Raw genomic sequence first — 16,126 nt, forward strand, 5'->3', positions numbered from 1 at the left:
CTTAATTACCCTCATATCTCTTTAGTTTGCACCATATTTAATTAGATTGTTTCCTTATTATAACACGTGCAGTTGGCATGAACAACATTGGGAATAAACCCACAGGCTCTCACCGTGGCTCAGCATGCTTTCCAGAGGGGACGGTGAGCCCTGGCTCATTGTGCAGGGCAGGGGGGGCAGTGGTCACAGCCCGTGCACATCTGCGTAGATCACAAAATCAGGATCCCTCTGAGTATCCACTATTGATGAAATAATACTAGCAAAGTGTTTATTAAACTAGTCCCTGGGACGCCTGGGTGGCTCAATCAGTTAAGCGTCTGCCTTCAGCTCAGGGTCCTGGGATCAAGCCCCGGATCGGGCTCCCTGCTCAGCAGGGAATCTGCTTCTCCCTCTACCCCTCCCCCTTGCTTGTGCTCTCTCTCTCTCTCTCTCTCACGTGCTCTCTCTGTCTCAAATAAATAAATAAAATCTTTTTTTTTTTAAGATTTTATTTATTTACTTGAGAGAGAATGAGAGCGAGCACATGAGAGGGGGGAGGGTCAGAGGGAGAAGCAGACTCCCTGCCGAGCAGGGAGCCCGATGCGGGACTCGATCCAGGGACTCCAGGATCATGACCTGAGCCGAAGGCAGTCGCTTAACCAACTGAGCCACCCAGGCGCCCAATAAATAAAATCTTTAAAAAAAAAATAAACTAGCCCCTGACTCACACAAAGCCCACCATAAATGTTATTAGCTATTACTATTATTGCTAATTTCACCCTTGTGAGCACTTCTCCTAGGCTGGACTCTCGATGCTGTGGGCAATTCAGAGCAGCAGAAGCAGGACTCGAAAAGCACGACTGGGGAGATGGGACAGGAACATCCCCAAATTAATGGCCCAAGTACATAGCAAGTGGTCGCAAAGCAGTGAAAGATACCACATGATCTCCTGGCATATTAACGTGTAGCACCTCAGAACTTGCTCCGTAATACCTGGGTGCAAGAGACATTTCCTTGTTTTTCAAATAAAAAGTTTTACACTTAAGAAAAAAAATTGTCTTTGAGAAAGTCACACCGGAACTCGTTCATACGGTACAAGCCCCAACTACATAGGTGTGGGGACTTGGTCCCCCTGAACCCCCACTACCCAGAGGAAATGTTGTCTGGGGGTGGCTTGTTCAGGGTGCTGGACTCACCACTAAACAGGACTCCATCTCCTTCCCCTCTCTCAGGGTGGCCAGGACATTCCCCAAAACCTCTGACTCAAGGCACCACCCTCCATCCTGTTCTAAGGGACTGAAACATAAAGGCCAGTGGTTCCCCATGGGAGCGACCCAGCCCTTTCTGACACCCGGGGGTGGCTTCCCCTTCCTGGGCTGGGGGTGGGAAACCCTCTAGGGAGAGCACAGCTGCGAAAAGAAAAAGCCACACACTTGAAACCCACAACAGGGAGACACCAGCTCATGTTTTCCACAGTTACTCACCTTTTCACACCCTCCCTCCGTAAGTCCCTGCAGAGGACACGTTCCTTGGCTGGGGCTGGACCTCTGCCCAAGGCTGCCCCAAGGTGTGGGTGGGGAATGTGGGATGCTAGATGTCTCCCTTCCAAGTTCACACCAGCCACCACAAGGATCGTTTTTCTCGTAAAGACTCACCCTATTACACAAGGCACAGACAGCAAGTATATAATACAGAAGATCTCTAAAGGACAGGGCAGGCAGAGTTGAAAATCGGAACACCTACAAAGCCATCTCCTTACCCCTTGACTGCTGGAGATCCCTAGAGGGAGCAGCCCCTCACCCAGACATAAAAGAGAACAGCACGGATCTAAGCTGGGTGGGGACATGGGTGGGTGGCCACATTGTGGCACAGATGGAAGAACTGGGGCGGGGCGCTCTGCATTCATCAGAACTTTTTGTTGCCAGTGACAGAAACTGCATTCAGACCAGCTTAGGCAAAAAGGGAATCTATTGGCTTATGGACTTAGAAAATCAAAGGATTGCTAGTTTCAGGTATGGCTGGATCCAGGGGCTCAGACAATATCATTCTCTCTCTTACTCACATTCTCTTTTGCTTTCCTGTCTTGACTCACCTTACATTGTGTGTTGACCTTTTTTTTTATTCCTGCAGAGAAGCCACAAAGGGCCCAGGCTTATATCATCCCGGCTTGGCAAGCCAAGCAGAAAAAAACACTCCCTACAAGCCACATAGAAACCTGACTGGCTTGGATTGAATGTCCAGCCCTTGGGCCAGCCCCCTAAAGCCAAGATGTCGGAAGCAGTAGGATTAGGCGAGCCTGGGTCATGTACCATTGATGCAGCCAGGACGGGGAGGGATCCTGTGACCCACAGTCCCACAAGAACTATCTCAGTAGGAGATGGAAGAGGGTGGTTCTTATGCAGATAAGAAAAAGTTTGCCTGCTGCAGAGGTCCACGTTTTTGGAATGGTATAAATGAAGGCCAGAAGATGGAAATGTCCAGCTAGAGCAAAGCATTCTTGCTGGGAACAGCAGGAAATGAGATGGAAGGCAGGGCAGGCCCCACTACAGAGGGCCCTGGATGCCCTACAAAGGGCTCATTTGCTCGCCAATGGTCTCTCACTTTACCCTCCATCAAAATCACCAATAGATACAACTTGGGGCACATGGGTGGCTCAGTTGGTTGAGTGTCCCACTCTTGATTTTGGCTCAGATCATGATCTTGAGGTCATGAGATCGAGCCCAATATCGGGCTCCATGCTCAGTGGGAAGTCTGCTTGGGATTCTCTCTCTCCTTGTCCCTCTGCTTCTGCCCCTGCTCACTCTATAAATATATATATATTAAATTGGCTATAGATACCACTCAACAACAAAATCCAATTTTAAAACGGGCAAGAAATTTGAGTAGACATTTCTCCAAAGAAAATACACAAATAGGGGTACCTGGGTAGCTCAGTTGGTTAAGCGTCTGCCTTCGGCTCAAGCCACGATCCCAGGGTCCTGGGATGGAGCCTTGCATCAGGCTCCCTGCTCATCAGGAGCCTGCTTCTCCCTCTCCATCTGCTGCTCCCCCTTCTCATGCTCTCTCTCTCCCTTTCTCAAATAAATAAAATCTTAAAAAAAAAGAAAATATACAAATGAACAGTAAACCCATGAAAAAGTTCTCAACATCACTCATCATCAGAGAAATGTAAATCGAAACTACAGTGAGATATCACTTCATACCCATTAGGATCACTATTACCAAAAAAACCCCAAATAATTAACCAACTAACCAAACAAACAAACTAAACAGAAAATAACAAGTATCAGTGAGGATGTGGGGACATTGCAACACTCACACACCGTGGGTGGGAATGCAAAATGGCGCAGCCACTGCGGAATGACAGTTTGTAGGAAATCTTAAAAATAAAATTACCATATGATCCGGCAATTCCACTTCCAGATATCTGCCCGAAAGAACTGAAGGCAGGGTCTGGAAGAACTGTTTGTATATCCGTGTTTACAGCAGCATCATTCCCAATAGCCAAAATGTGTAAGCAACCCAAGTGTCATCGTCTGATGACCGGATAAACAAAATGTAGTCTCTACAAACAGTGGAAGCTTATTCAGTTTTAAGAAGAAAGATCATTTGGACACAGGCTACAACATGGATGAACCGGGAGAACACAAGGATACGTGAAATCAGCCAGTCACAGAGGACAAAGATTGTATGGTTCTGCTTATGTGAGGTCCTCGAGTTGTCAAATTCATAGAGACAGGAAGAAGAAGGGGCAGAGGGAGGGAAGGGGGAGTGAGTGTTTACTAGGCAGAGTTTCAGATGGGGGAGATGAAAAGTTCCGGGGATGACTGGTTGCAATGGAGGCAACATCTTGGGGTGTGAACAGACTTGTCTCAGGCCCTCAGGCTGCCATTCCAGAATACCAGCCTGGGTGACGCAAACCTCAGCCCCTTACTTTCTCAGCTCTGAAGGATGGAAATCCAAGAGCAGGTGTCAGAGCGGACAGGGTCTGGTGAAAGTTGTCTTCTAACACTGTGCGTTCCCATGGCCTTTCTTTGGTGGGTGCTCACAGAGAAAGAGAGATCCTCTCTTCTCTTCTCAGAAGGGCACTAATCTCATCATGAGATCCCCACCCTCCTGACCTCATCTAAACCTAAGCACCTCCCAAGAGCCCCACCTCCAAATACCATCCCAACGGAGGTTGGGTCTTCAACATCTGGATTCGGGGAGGACACAAACATTCAGCCCATACTAGTACTTAAGTCCACTGAACTGTACGCTTAAAAATGGCTAAAGTGGTAAATTGTATATTATGTGTGTTTTACCACAATATTTTTTAAATATACAAATTTAAAACAAAAGTCACCTAAGAAGCAAGTTAAAGTTCTTGGGCTCCCCGACTGGAGACCTGATTGCTGGGTCTGGGATGAGAGCTGGGAGGGGTGATCTTTTATGAGCTACAAACAAGTCCGAGGCACACAGTTTGAGAAACACCACTTTAGGCAAGAGGGAGCCATCAAAGGTTTTGGAGCAGGGTTGTGCCGGAGGCAAGTGGAAGGCTGTGTGGCGGTGTCCATAGGGCTAAGAGGAGGAAGGGGGAGGAAGAGAGAGAAGCAAGGCATGGAGGGGACAGGATGTACGATCCCCAGAGAAGTGCTGAACAGACCCCCACTAACCCCAAGGCCATTTCCAACCCAGCCAGCAGCACCCTCTCAAAGGAAGGCGAACGTCTGCTCATTTTAGCTTGCTCTTCCAGAACCAGCCTGACCGAGGTGCTTGCAACAGGACCATCTGCAGACACAGAAAGAACAGCTTCTTCTGCTGGAGAAAACCAGCCGGCATCTCTGGGGCCTGGCCAGGGATGGAATCCAAGCTTCGGAGCAACCAGCAGGGACAAAGGCATCCGTGCAGTCCCGGCCAACACCCGCTGGAAGGGAAACCAGAAACTCTCGCTGGGAGCCACAAGGCTCCGCTCCGACCCTCTGGCCACGGATGACCGCTTATCATTCAAGGGGACGATCCCAGCAGGGTGGAGGGAGCCTGGGCCCTCCCGAGGTCGGCCTCTCGGGAGCCACATCCCATTGCCCCTGGAGCAGCGACCCTGCGGCAGCTCCACGAGGAAGGCAGGCATGTGTCCCCACTCCGAAGCCGGGTCTCTGCCAGATCAGAGCAAGACGGGACCTTCTTGCAGGGCCTCTGCCTGTTCTCCCAAAGCTTTCCTAGGCTCAAAGCCAGACCCAGCATAATAAAGGGATGTGGGAGCCCCAGGCCCCAGGGACTGGCCCCCCTCCTCCCCCTCCAATGTGAGTCCAGCCAGATGGCAGCTGGATTCTACCAGAGAAGGTAAAAAGAGACAGGACAGACAGTGCGGGGGGTCCCCCCACACAAAATGAAACCCCTTGGCGGTGCAGAAGGCAGATGGGGTTTTATGTCAGTTCTTCCGTTCTGCTGCCAACAGAGCGATCACCTGGAAGAATATTCTCAGAAAGTTGACCTCTGTGGCCTTTGGCCTTGCCCATTTCCCCAGCGTCCCAGCCTCCACAACGCCCATCCCAGAACAGCACATTGTCAAAGTCTCCATGATTTATCCACAGAGAATCTTGGGGTTCCTTTTGCCCTCCATTATACATGCTTTTAGTAAGAAGCTTGAACGCATGGTTATGGGCTGAATTGTGTTCCCCTCGCAGATTCCTGTGTCCTAATCCCCAGTATGTCAGAATGTGAGCTGATTTGGAAACAGGGTCAATGTAGGTGTCCTTGGTTAAGATGAGGTCATACTGGAGTGGGTAGCCCCTGATCCACTCCATAATCCATAAAAGACATTTATATATGTCTTTATAAAACAGAAAGTGTGACTGCAGAGATACGCACAGAGGGAAGACCCCGTGAAGGCACAGCCATCTATAATCCACTGAGAGAGGCCCGGAACAGATTCTCCCTATGGCCTCAGAAAGGACCCATGCTGCCGAGATGCCTTGATCTTGGACTTCCAGCCTCCAGCGCTGAGATGATACGTTTCTGTTGCTTAAGTCGCCCGGTCTATAGTAGTCTGTTACGCTAGCCCTGGCTTTACATCCGCAGGGTATAAAGTACAAAGGGAAAGCTGGCTCTCTCGGTCACCTCCTTTCCAACCCCCTGGAGCAGAATCCCCAGGGACGGTGTGCAGGGGCCACAATGCTCTAACCTCCACTCACCAGACTCCTACACCTGGGTGCACAGAGCAGAGGCATTCGTGTGATCTACGAGGCGGGACTGATACGGAGGCTGTAGCTGTCTGGGGCCCCCCACAACCTATAGCAATAGCTCGAGATGCTTCATGGGTGTGACAGGTGCATGTGGCTGTGGTGGCCTCGACATGACTTTTGAATCAGAGCCACAGCGGTGTGCCCTCCTACAAATGGGTCCGGCTCCTCTAGCCTTCCCAGAGCACAGCAGACTCCTAATCCCCTCTATGTGATACCTTTCCTGGAAGTGCCTTGAGGGGCTTCCGTTTCCCACACCCGATCCTGATTATTGGAAGTAACATGGTAAGTCTTACGTCAGACCTTTCTGCAGAGAATTTACATAACATATATTGGTTTCCTATTAAAACTAGAAAATTAACACCTGTTCATTGTGAAAATTGGGGTATCACTTAAGAGTATACAAAGGAGAAGAATTGCTGTTGACATTTTTGAGGTTTTCCCATCAGATCTTTTCTCCGCGAATACATGGGTTCCCCTCTAAGTTGAGTTCATGTCGTGCATATATGGTTTTGTAACTTGCTTCCTATTCTTATTAGTATATGAACAACGTCCCATGTTGTAGAAGTGTCTTCAGGAAGATGAGTTTTAGTGGATCCAGCATAGAGTGCCATGGTTTTTTCTTTTTTTCAGTTTTTCTTTTCATTCATTTCTTTTGTGAGATGGCTAATAAATATAAAAAAGGCCATTAGCATATGTACAGTTTAAATAGTAATTATAATATGAATACTTGGGTAAAGAAACAGAATCTTTCCTGCACCCCAGAAACCCTTTTCTTGACAGATTCAACAACCAGCCTGTCTTTATGATAATTATTTCCCTTTTATTCCTAGCAGTTTTACCATCTTTGGATTCATCTCTAGACAACATTGTTTAATTTGGCTGTTTTTTGAATTCTATAGGAATGGAAACATACAGTAATATCCTTCTGCTGACTTTTTTTCATTCTTTTGTTGGATTCACCCAGGGTTGCATGTAAGAATAGTTTATTAGCTTTTGTTGCTAGATAGTATTCCTTATATCCATATATACTTACTCTCTTCATCTACTTTTATTGTTTGGAAACCTTTGAGTTGTTTCCAATATTTGGCTATCATGAGCAATGAATATTATAGTGAGCATTCTTATATATGAATCTTAGTGCACATGCATTTCTTCTGAATACGTAGCTATGAGAAGAATTGCTCCTAAGACAATATGTGTGTCATCAACTTGATGAGATAATGCCAAACTTGTTTCCAACGTGTCTATCCCAATGTACATTCCTGTCAACAGTGGATGAGCCCTCATTCCTCTCTGTGTTCACCAACACTAGGGATCATTCATTAGACTTGAAAATGATTTACTCCTCTAATGATGTGTGAGAGTATCTCACTGTGGTTTTAATTTGCATGTTCCTGATTACTAACAATATTGAGTATCTTTTCATGTTTATTAGCCCTTTGAATTCCCTTCATTGTGCAATTCTTGTTGAGATCTTTTGCCCATTCACTATGGGTGGTCTGTCTTGTTCTTATTGGCTTATAGGGGGTGCCTTATGTATTCCAAATATAAGTATTTTGTCATTTATATGTGTTGCAAATATCTTCTCCTGGTCTATGGCTTATCTTTTTGTTCCTTTTATGATGCCTTTTGATATGAATGTATTAGTCTTTGCCTTTATGGTTAGTACATTTCTGGGTCTTGTTTAAGAAACCCTTCCTAACCCCAGGATCAAGAAGATATCATCCCATGTTACTTTCTAAAAGTTGTATGGTCTTGCTTTTCATATTCAGGTTTTTAATCCATTCCGCTTATGGCATAAGGTTGGGATCTCATTCTACTCAACTGTCCCAGCACCATTTGTTGAGAAGTCAGTCCTCTCCCGCAGATCCTCAGGCCACCCTGTAACATCTCATGTCCATGTGCACAGACCTGCTTCTGAGCTCTCTAGCCTGTCCCATCAAGCTATCTCTCTGTCTGCCCAGGCTTTATTTAAGCAGTCCCTATTACAGAAAAGTATGGCAGAATCATGTTCTGAAGACAAGTATTTCCTCCACACCACTATCTCCTGTTACCCCACGTTGTTCCCTCAATCAAACAGCAGGCCTATGAGACATCCATTTCCTCAAGGGATGGTTGTTGCAGTAGAACATAGATGATAAATAGCCAAGGTTCTTGACTTTTGATTTTCAAAAGGATGCAGATAAGTCAGAGCTAGTATCTCATGCCCAGGAGATGACATAAAGATCCCTTAGATGAGGAGGAGGAGAAGCAAGGGGCAGAGCAGAGCTTGAGGTGGGCTTCCTGTCTCTGGCTTATCTTTCTTGAGCCCTTAGTTTCTTGGGAATCTAAGAGCAGAGGGAACTGATGCCCCCATCCTGAGTCAGACTGGGGATATTAGCAAGACCCCGGGTTTATCTTTGTGCCTGGCAGCGTTGGAACAGTGAAGCAGGAGAGGCCCAGGGGTGCCTGGGTGGTGCAGTTGGTTGAGCAGCAGTGTCCAGTTCTTGATTTCGGCTCAGGTCATGATCTGGAGGTTGTGAGATCGAGCCCCACATGGGGCTCTGCAGTGAGTGTGGAGTCTGCTTGAGACCCTCTTTCCCTCTCCCTCTGTGCCACCCCCTGCACTCTCTCTCTCTAAAATAAATAAATAAATCGAAGAAGAAGAAGAAAGAAGGAGTCGAGGAGGAGAAGAAGAAGAAGAAGAAGAAAGAAGAAAGAAGAGGAAGAGGGAGAAGGAGAAGGAGAAGAAGAAGAAGAAGAAGAAGAAGAAGAAGAAGAAGAAGAAGAAGAAGAAGGAGGAGGAGGAGGAGGAGGAGGAGGAGGAGGAGGAGAAGGAGAAGGAGAAGGAGAAGGAGAAGGAGAAGGAGAAGGAGAAGGAGAAGGAGAAGGAGAAGGAGAAGGAGAAGGAGAAGGAGAAGAGGAAGAAGGAGAAGAAGGGGCCCAGCAGGTAACAAATGTTTCCTGAATATGGCAAGTGGCACTATCGGAACTGAGACAGGGTGTCCCATGAAGAGAGGCCTTGCAGTGGAGGACATGATAGTGGGGCCCACTCTGTAGAGCCAAAGTCCTCTACAAAGCCTCCAGTATCTTTGTCAGGTTTTGGTATTGGGGTTACGCTGGCCTTAAAAATGAAATTGGGACATGTTCTCTCCTCTTCTACCTCCTAACAGTTTCTGTGAGGTTGGTTATCATTTCTTTATAAAATATTGATATAATTCACCAGTGAAGCCATCTGGCCTGGAGTTTTTCCTCTGGCCAGGTTTTTAATTACAAATTAAATTTCTTATTGTATGAAAGGCTATTCAGATTAGCTATTTCATCTCATATCAATATTGGTAAATTGTGTTTTTAAATGGGTCCATTTCATCTTTGTTATTGGATTTATTAGCATAAAGTTAATAGTCTCTTACTACTCTTTTCATAGCTGCAGGATCTGTAGTGATATCCTCTGTTTCATTTCTGATATTGGTAAATTGTGTTTTGTTCTCTTGTTTTCTTGATCAGTTTTGCAGTGGTTTGCTAATTTCTTTAATCTCAAAAAAAACCCCAAAACTTTTTGTAATTTTCAATATGCTGTTAAGTCTATCCAGTGAATTCTTCATTCAGATATTGTATTTTTCAGAATACCTATGAAATTCTTTTTTCTATTTTCTATTTCTCAATTAAGATTCCCTATAGTCACTCCTTGAATATTTTATACTTGCTTTATTAAAGACTTATCTGATAATACGAATATCTGGCTCATCTCAGGTCTGTTTCTATGGCCTGAATTTTCTCTTGACCATAGGTCACATTTCTCTGTTTTTTCACACACGTCTACTAATCAAAAGTTACCAATCTGGTGTGGCAGCCAGACAACCAGCAGATCTTGACAAGAAGCCCTCAGGTAAGTATTAGAACTTACCAAGGTGTGGTGCAAAGGGGGGTCCAGAATGGGAATGGGGAGCCATGCCTAAAACTCTGCCCAAGGCCCTAAGAAAGATTTGACTAAGAGGGGAATTCTAGACCTCATAAATGAGATTGTACAAACTCTGGATCCTGTTATCTTCCTCTGAAGAGTGTAGATTTTTGTGAATACCTATTAAATTCCCTGCTTATCATCTTGATTTTGTGGAGGCTTGTTTTTCACACTTATTGGGAGAAGTCTGTTTTGATTTCACCACTGGTGTTAGGATAAATCTGAGACACAGTCTTTGCTCTGAATACGCAGCGCCTTTGGGGTTTCAGTAGAAACCCCCTGGTGTTTGTGAAGCTCCTCCAACTAAGTGGGATCCTAACTCCACACTCTGACTCCAGTGCAATGGGAAGCAGCTGAAATTTTCAATTAGCTTTTCCTGCCTTACAGCTATTGCTTTACACTGTACTCCTTGGAGTCTCCCCATTGCAAGCATAGTTCAGGAGGAACTGACTCTGGGAACAGAGTTGATATGCAGATTTGGAGCGTCCCTCCTCCACATCTCCCTGGGATTTCCTTCTTCCAGTGCCAGTTACTCTGTTAATTCTAAACTTCATCCTCTGACACCTCAAGCCAATAACAGTGGAACTTTCTGCGTCCCTATCCGCCCCCACCCCGTGCTCTGTGGCCAGGAGGTGCCCTTCAGGGAAGAGCAGGATAAATAACATGTGTAATTATAACAATATGTAGTTCCCATCATTCAAGGGTCAAATCTCCTCTGGTATCTGTCTGATTTTTGTCACTCTAGTGCCTTCAAATCTTTAAATTTTTTTTTCTGGCGGTGTGTGTGTGGGCGCGCATGTTAGCTATTTTGTCCGTAGTTTATCATCACTATCAGTGGGAGAGTGAGTCTGATACAAGGTACTCCACCATTACTGGAACTTTAATTCTTCTGAATACTGTGTATTTTGAAAAAAAAATATTTTTTACTGTATCTATGTTGAATTGTGTGTTTGGGGAGTCTTAAAAAAATTCAGCATTTAAAAAGGGAGAGGAAGAGTAAAAGATAAAGTATTTATGCATTCTGCCCTTTTCTATGGTTCTGAAAACACCCTCATTCAGTGGGTTCCCACATCCTGGTACTCTGTGAGTGCTCTAAATTGAGGACAGTAAATTCCCTGACAAGTAGATACACTGCCTTCCCTCCCCTCCCACCCCCCCACCGCCCCCCCCAACCGAGACGTGGCTTTTGAAAAAAGGCTGATCTGGTGTGAATTTTGGATCTGCCATTTATTAGCTCTGTGACCTTGGGCATGTCACCTAAACTCTCTGAGCTTCCATTCCTCCCCTATAAACTGAAGTCAGAATACTGATCTCACAGGGATTGAGGGAACAGTAAATGAAGTAACATACAAAGTGCCTGGCACTTAGTAACTGTTCCATAAATGTTAGTTTCATGATTCAAGAGGGAAAGCATTCCACGTCTCTGAAGTAAGGTTCTTGTTCTTGCAGTTCTTACTGAAAGCTGTTCGATTGTTTTCACCTAAAAACTGAATGTCCCAGGCTGTCTGTATAGAAATATTTCATCTCGCTTGTTAATTCCCCTTGGCAAGAAAGCCAGCCAAGAGCCTAGAATAGAAGTCAAGGGAAACTGACGTTGGCTACACAGCAGGGCCGGCCAGGCCCCTGGTGAGTCACAAAGGTGAGCAAGGCTCCGTCTGGGCCAGCCTGGTGTGACAGCCAGACAACGGGCAGATGGAGACCAGAAGCTCCCAGGGAGGAGCCAGGGCCTACAAAGGTGAGTAAAGGGGGCCTCGGATAGGGGCGGCGGCAGGATGGAGCTCCACCTACCGGGCCCAGACAGGCCAGAGTGAGAGGGTCACACTGCCACGGAACCTGCACATTTGCCCAGGAGAGACGGGGCCGGCCTCCCAAGCCCAGAATGGGCCCCCGCTTGCAGTTTTAAGAGGGATTTCCTGTCTCCTCTTGGGTAGGGAGGCGTGGTGATGGGGGCAGGGGTTGCTGAGCTCAGATGCGGCTGGAAAGATAGAGGAGGGGGAGAGGCGGGCCAAGCAGAGCCGCCGCGGGGCAGTCAGGCCTTGCTCGAAGTCTGGACTGAAACCGGGGTTGCGTCTAAGCAGAAGAGGACAAATACGGTTTGTCTTTTTAAAGAAGAGTCCGATGGCCGAGAAGCAGCTGGACCGGAGGAGCAGGAAATGGGCAGGACCTGCCCGATCCAGGCAGTTTTGTGGGGAGACGATGGGGTGGGAGGAGGGGCCACCCTGGTGACTTTAGATCCAGGAGGGATTGTGGGATTTGATGAGTCACCGGATACGGGTCTGCAAGAGTTTGGAGCAACTGCAATTTCGAGGTGGGGACACGGGGTGGGGGGGGACACGTTAACTGAAACACAGGGACAGGCGCTGAAAGAACCAGGTTCTGTGGATTCTCTCATCAGTCTCACGAGGTCGTCATAACTGCCCATTTTAGAGCAGAAAGCCGAGCCCTGGCACCACCGGGAACCTGCCCGAGGTCACTCGGTGGCTGGCAGACTCACACAGGGCCTGGCCCATCGTCTGTGGGCCTGAGCCCAACCAGTGCGAACCAGTTGCTGTGCTGGGAAGGCCAACTCCAGACAGACAAGGAAAGAAAAGAAGTCCTGACTCGAAGCATTTACCCTCTCCGGGGGTATAAATACTCCCACCTCGGCCGATTGCAGGCTGCTGGACCGGCGTGGGGTCACCGAATGCAGGGTTGGGGAGAGCTGCCCACTCCAGCCCACCGCTGACCCAAACCCACGTCTGCCTGGTTCTGGGGCCGCTTCTCTCCCCCCAGTGCCAAACCAAACACTTTCCAAACCCAGTTCTTTGTATTTTTATGCCCTGCCCTTCATCCCAAACTCTCCCGGGTTTGTATAACCACAGGCTGGGGCATCAGGTGGGTTACAAGGAATGGCATGATGGATTCACTGTCCCCCATCTGTCCCCACCCCCAGCCCCGGCTAGTTCGGGAGACCCAGGTCTGTGAAATCCCCTGGAGCTGTATTCCAGCAGCGAATCGATCTCCCACAGAGAGACATTTTGCTGAGAGAGCCCAGGACATCCTGTGGGGCACCCCTCGAATCTGGCTTCCATGTTGCCTGAGGAGCCCCACTTGGCGGCACCCCTACATCCACAGGACGGAGAGCTGCTTGCCCTTCAGAACCCCGCCACGGCGACTCCTCGCCCCAGGTAGGAACTGTGTTGCTACCGTCCCAGTCCGCAGAGGGTTTCGGTTTGCACAGCATCTGTCTCCAAAGTTGGCAACTCTACATCCTCTCCGACAAGTCATTTTGAGACAATCTGCAGCATCGGAGTGCCAGTCTATGCTAGTCTGTATGTGTCACATGCTCTCCCCAATCTTGCAGTTTGTGGACATTTTCCTCCTAATTTGGGACTGACTGTGTGGAGGCAGAAAAAGCAAACACACGGAGCCAGAAATAGGGCAAGCAAAAGAACGTCACCCTAACCCCAACCGTGCATGCACTTCAGTGGGTGGCGAGGGGACAGACTTTGGGGCGAAATAGATTCTGTGATAAACTCACCTCCCAAAGCAACACGGGGGCAGCCGTTTGCTACAGCCATGACTGGGGGGCAAAGGGGGGCAGCGTCAGGCCCTTAGCCAGGAGGTGAGGGTGGTGACATGGCCCTGCAGGGCATGAGCTAACTGGAGGGTCCCCAGTGGGGCAGGTAATGGAAGCCAAGCATCCTCCTAGCTCGGGGAAGACCTGGCAGCCAAGCCCCAGCTCCTGGGCAGGCACAGCGGCCGAGACTGTCCAGCAACCCGCCCGTGCCACCCTCCCCCCCCCCAGGCCCGCGGGATACCGTCTTGGGGCTGGACAGGGCTTTCCCATCCCGCCAGGCCGGCGGGCCATAAAAGTCACATCCTCTTGAGGATGTGGCCCAGCCAGGGACTGCCCTGACAATCCGCATCAGAGAAACTGGGCCTGGCAAGTTTTTGCCAGAAGGCACATCCTTTTGGGAGAAGGAAAGGCCCATCCCCAGACCTAATTTTAAAGAAGGCCCGTGAATCATAACCTCAAGCGCTCCTTACCGATGACCGCATGGCGAGCCCCCCCAGCCCTCTGCCCGCTCCAGCCCGTGGACAAGCGCTAGCCCCGGCCTTCCCTGAGCCCAAGACCAGCTCTCAGAGATCTCCGGCTCACTGGGGCCCAACAGGGGTGTCCAGCTGTCCTTTGCTAACCAGGAGATGCCCCACATCTTCCTTCATCGTCTGCTCTCCAGGCCCCAGGCCTTAACCAGCCCACAGCCGAAACCACCTTCCAATCTAGTCACGCGCTTTGGCTTCCAAGACCTACAGATGCGAAGTGACAATAAGCTATACTTATGATATAATACCTAGGGAGTCCTCCAAACCTGCTGAGAACACAGGAGCGTGGTTGGTAGTTCCAGCTTCGAACACTGAAAGCGAGGAGGGATGCCCGGTGCCTCTGGTCACGTCCACACCTCGCCCCGCACCCCCACTGCCTTGTGAAGTCTGGAAAGAGCGGCGCTTATCTCGAGCCGGCCACGCCCCTTCCTGACCCCTGCCCTCCCGTCTCCTGGGACGGATGCCTGTGGCCCGGGAGCCGAGAAACGGACCTTGTGCCCAAACAGGCCGTCTGTCTGGAACTTGCCTCTCTTCACTCCCTGACTCACCCATAAACCCATCTGCCTTTTCTCTCACTTCGTAGTGACTCAGTGACTCAGCAGTCCCAGAGTTGGGTTTGTGGGGCTGCCGTTCTCATGGGATGGTGTAACCCAGATTCCGTGTGCAATATTCCCCTCGTATTTCTGGAAGGTCATTTGGCTGAGTTCAAGTTTATTTTTAAAAGGTTTTATTGGAATTGCTAGCAGGCACAAAACGTCAACGTTGACCACGTCAAATACCAAATGGCTTCCTGTTAAGTCAGAAATAAGGCCAACACCAGGTCCCTCAGCCCTAGAGGTAGATGGCTCACTTCTGGAAATCTGATGGTCCAAGCACAAGACGGGCTGTGGGCTCGCTGCCGCGTTATTCGGGGTAGAATGTGGGGCGCTCAAGGCGGTGGACACTGGGAAAGTTCTCAACTCTACCAGAGAAGGCAGCCATTAACGATGATTTCAAAGGACCAAAAGAGGGGTTTTCAAGCGTGCGGTAAAGGAGCAGGGGAGCAAGTGGCTACACCGTATGTTCCCCACTGCATCAAACTCTAAATATGTCACCAAAACCCCAGAGGAATTCACCGAAGTGGGAACAGGGTGGTGGAGAAGGTCTTTCCTTCTTGACTCAACTGCCCAGTATGCATATTTTCATACTGTGATTAATGACAGTGTTATCCACAAGGGGAGACAGACTTAAAAAATGCAAAATGCTTCCTTCCCAACTCCTTGAATGTGCATTTTAGGAAATTTCTAGCTTTCCGAAGGCATTTTGAGCCTATGGCTGAGAGTTCCCCTGTTGTTTTGTAACAGGCAGTGAGCCTTTGCCTAAAGAAAGACCCAAACTTAATTCAGAATTAATAAATGTGAAGGTCACTTAGGGATTTGGCTAAAAGCGTTTTCCTTTCTCCAGTGGGAACGTGTAGGTCGCATCGAGCCAGGCATGCGGTGTTGAGTCGTGGCACATCAGCAAGAGGAAAGGGAAGGTGGCAGCCCAGAGGCTTCGCTGGCTTAATTGTGACAAACTGCTGGATGGAGAGAACCGTTTAGGTAGATTCCAGAGCTTGCCTGATATGCATTATTAAATGACTTGATCAGTTTCTTGTTATATTTTCTCATTAGAAATCAGTCAGGCATAACAACTCTTACTGTTTTAAAGAAAATGCAGCTAGAATGTTCTTTAAAGGACAAAATTTTGGTTTTGATTGTTGTAGTAAGACAGGAAAACCCTCATAACTGGAATAGAATAAATGGCAAATTAATGCATCGAAAAAGTATCTGACGGCAGGCACCTAAGTGGTTTAACTGCCCTGTTGACAAACCAGCCCCTAATCTGGTTGGCCCTATGGTTTCCGGTTGGAGATTTT

General features: G+C 48.3%; 2 long non-coding RNA genes across 2 annotated transcripts; one reads left to right on the top strand and one right to left on the bottom strand.

Annotated features, from left to right (window-relative positions):
- Window positions 1-654: 654 nt before the first annotated feature.
- LOC135361538 (uncharacterized) lies at window positions 655-14,639 on the bottom strand. The gene is made up of 3 exons (XR_010404900.1): window positions 14,478-14,639; window positions 2,901-6,866; window positions 655-1,635 (listed from the first exon to the last, which is right to left on the bottom strand). It is a non-coding gene; the product is annotated as an uncharacterized LOC135361538 (long non-coding RNA).
- Window positions 11,738-16,031, top strand: LOC123860938 (uncharacterized). The gene is made up of 3 exons (XR_006794908.3): window positions 11,738-11,878; window positions 13,076-13,310; window positions 15,673-16,031. It is a non-coding gene; the product is annotated as an uncharacterized LOC123860938 (long non-coding RNA).
- Window positions 16,032-16,126: the final 95 nt, after the last annotated feature.

This window comes from Mirounga angustirostris, unplaced genomic scaffold (assembly GCF_029215605.1).
Source record: "Mirounga angustirostris isolate CCGP_5_RB_7025 unplaced genomic scaffold, mMirAng1.0.hap1 SCAF_9, whole genome shotgun sequence".
NCBI classification, from domain to species: domain Eukaryota; kingdom Metazoa; phylum Chordata; class Mammalia; order Carnivora; family Phocidae; genus Mirounga; species Mirounga angustirostris.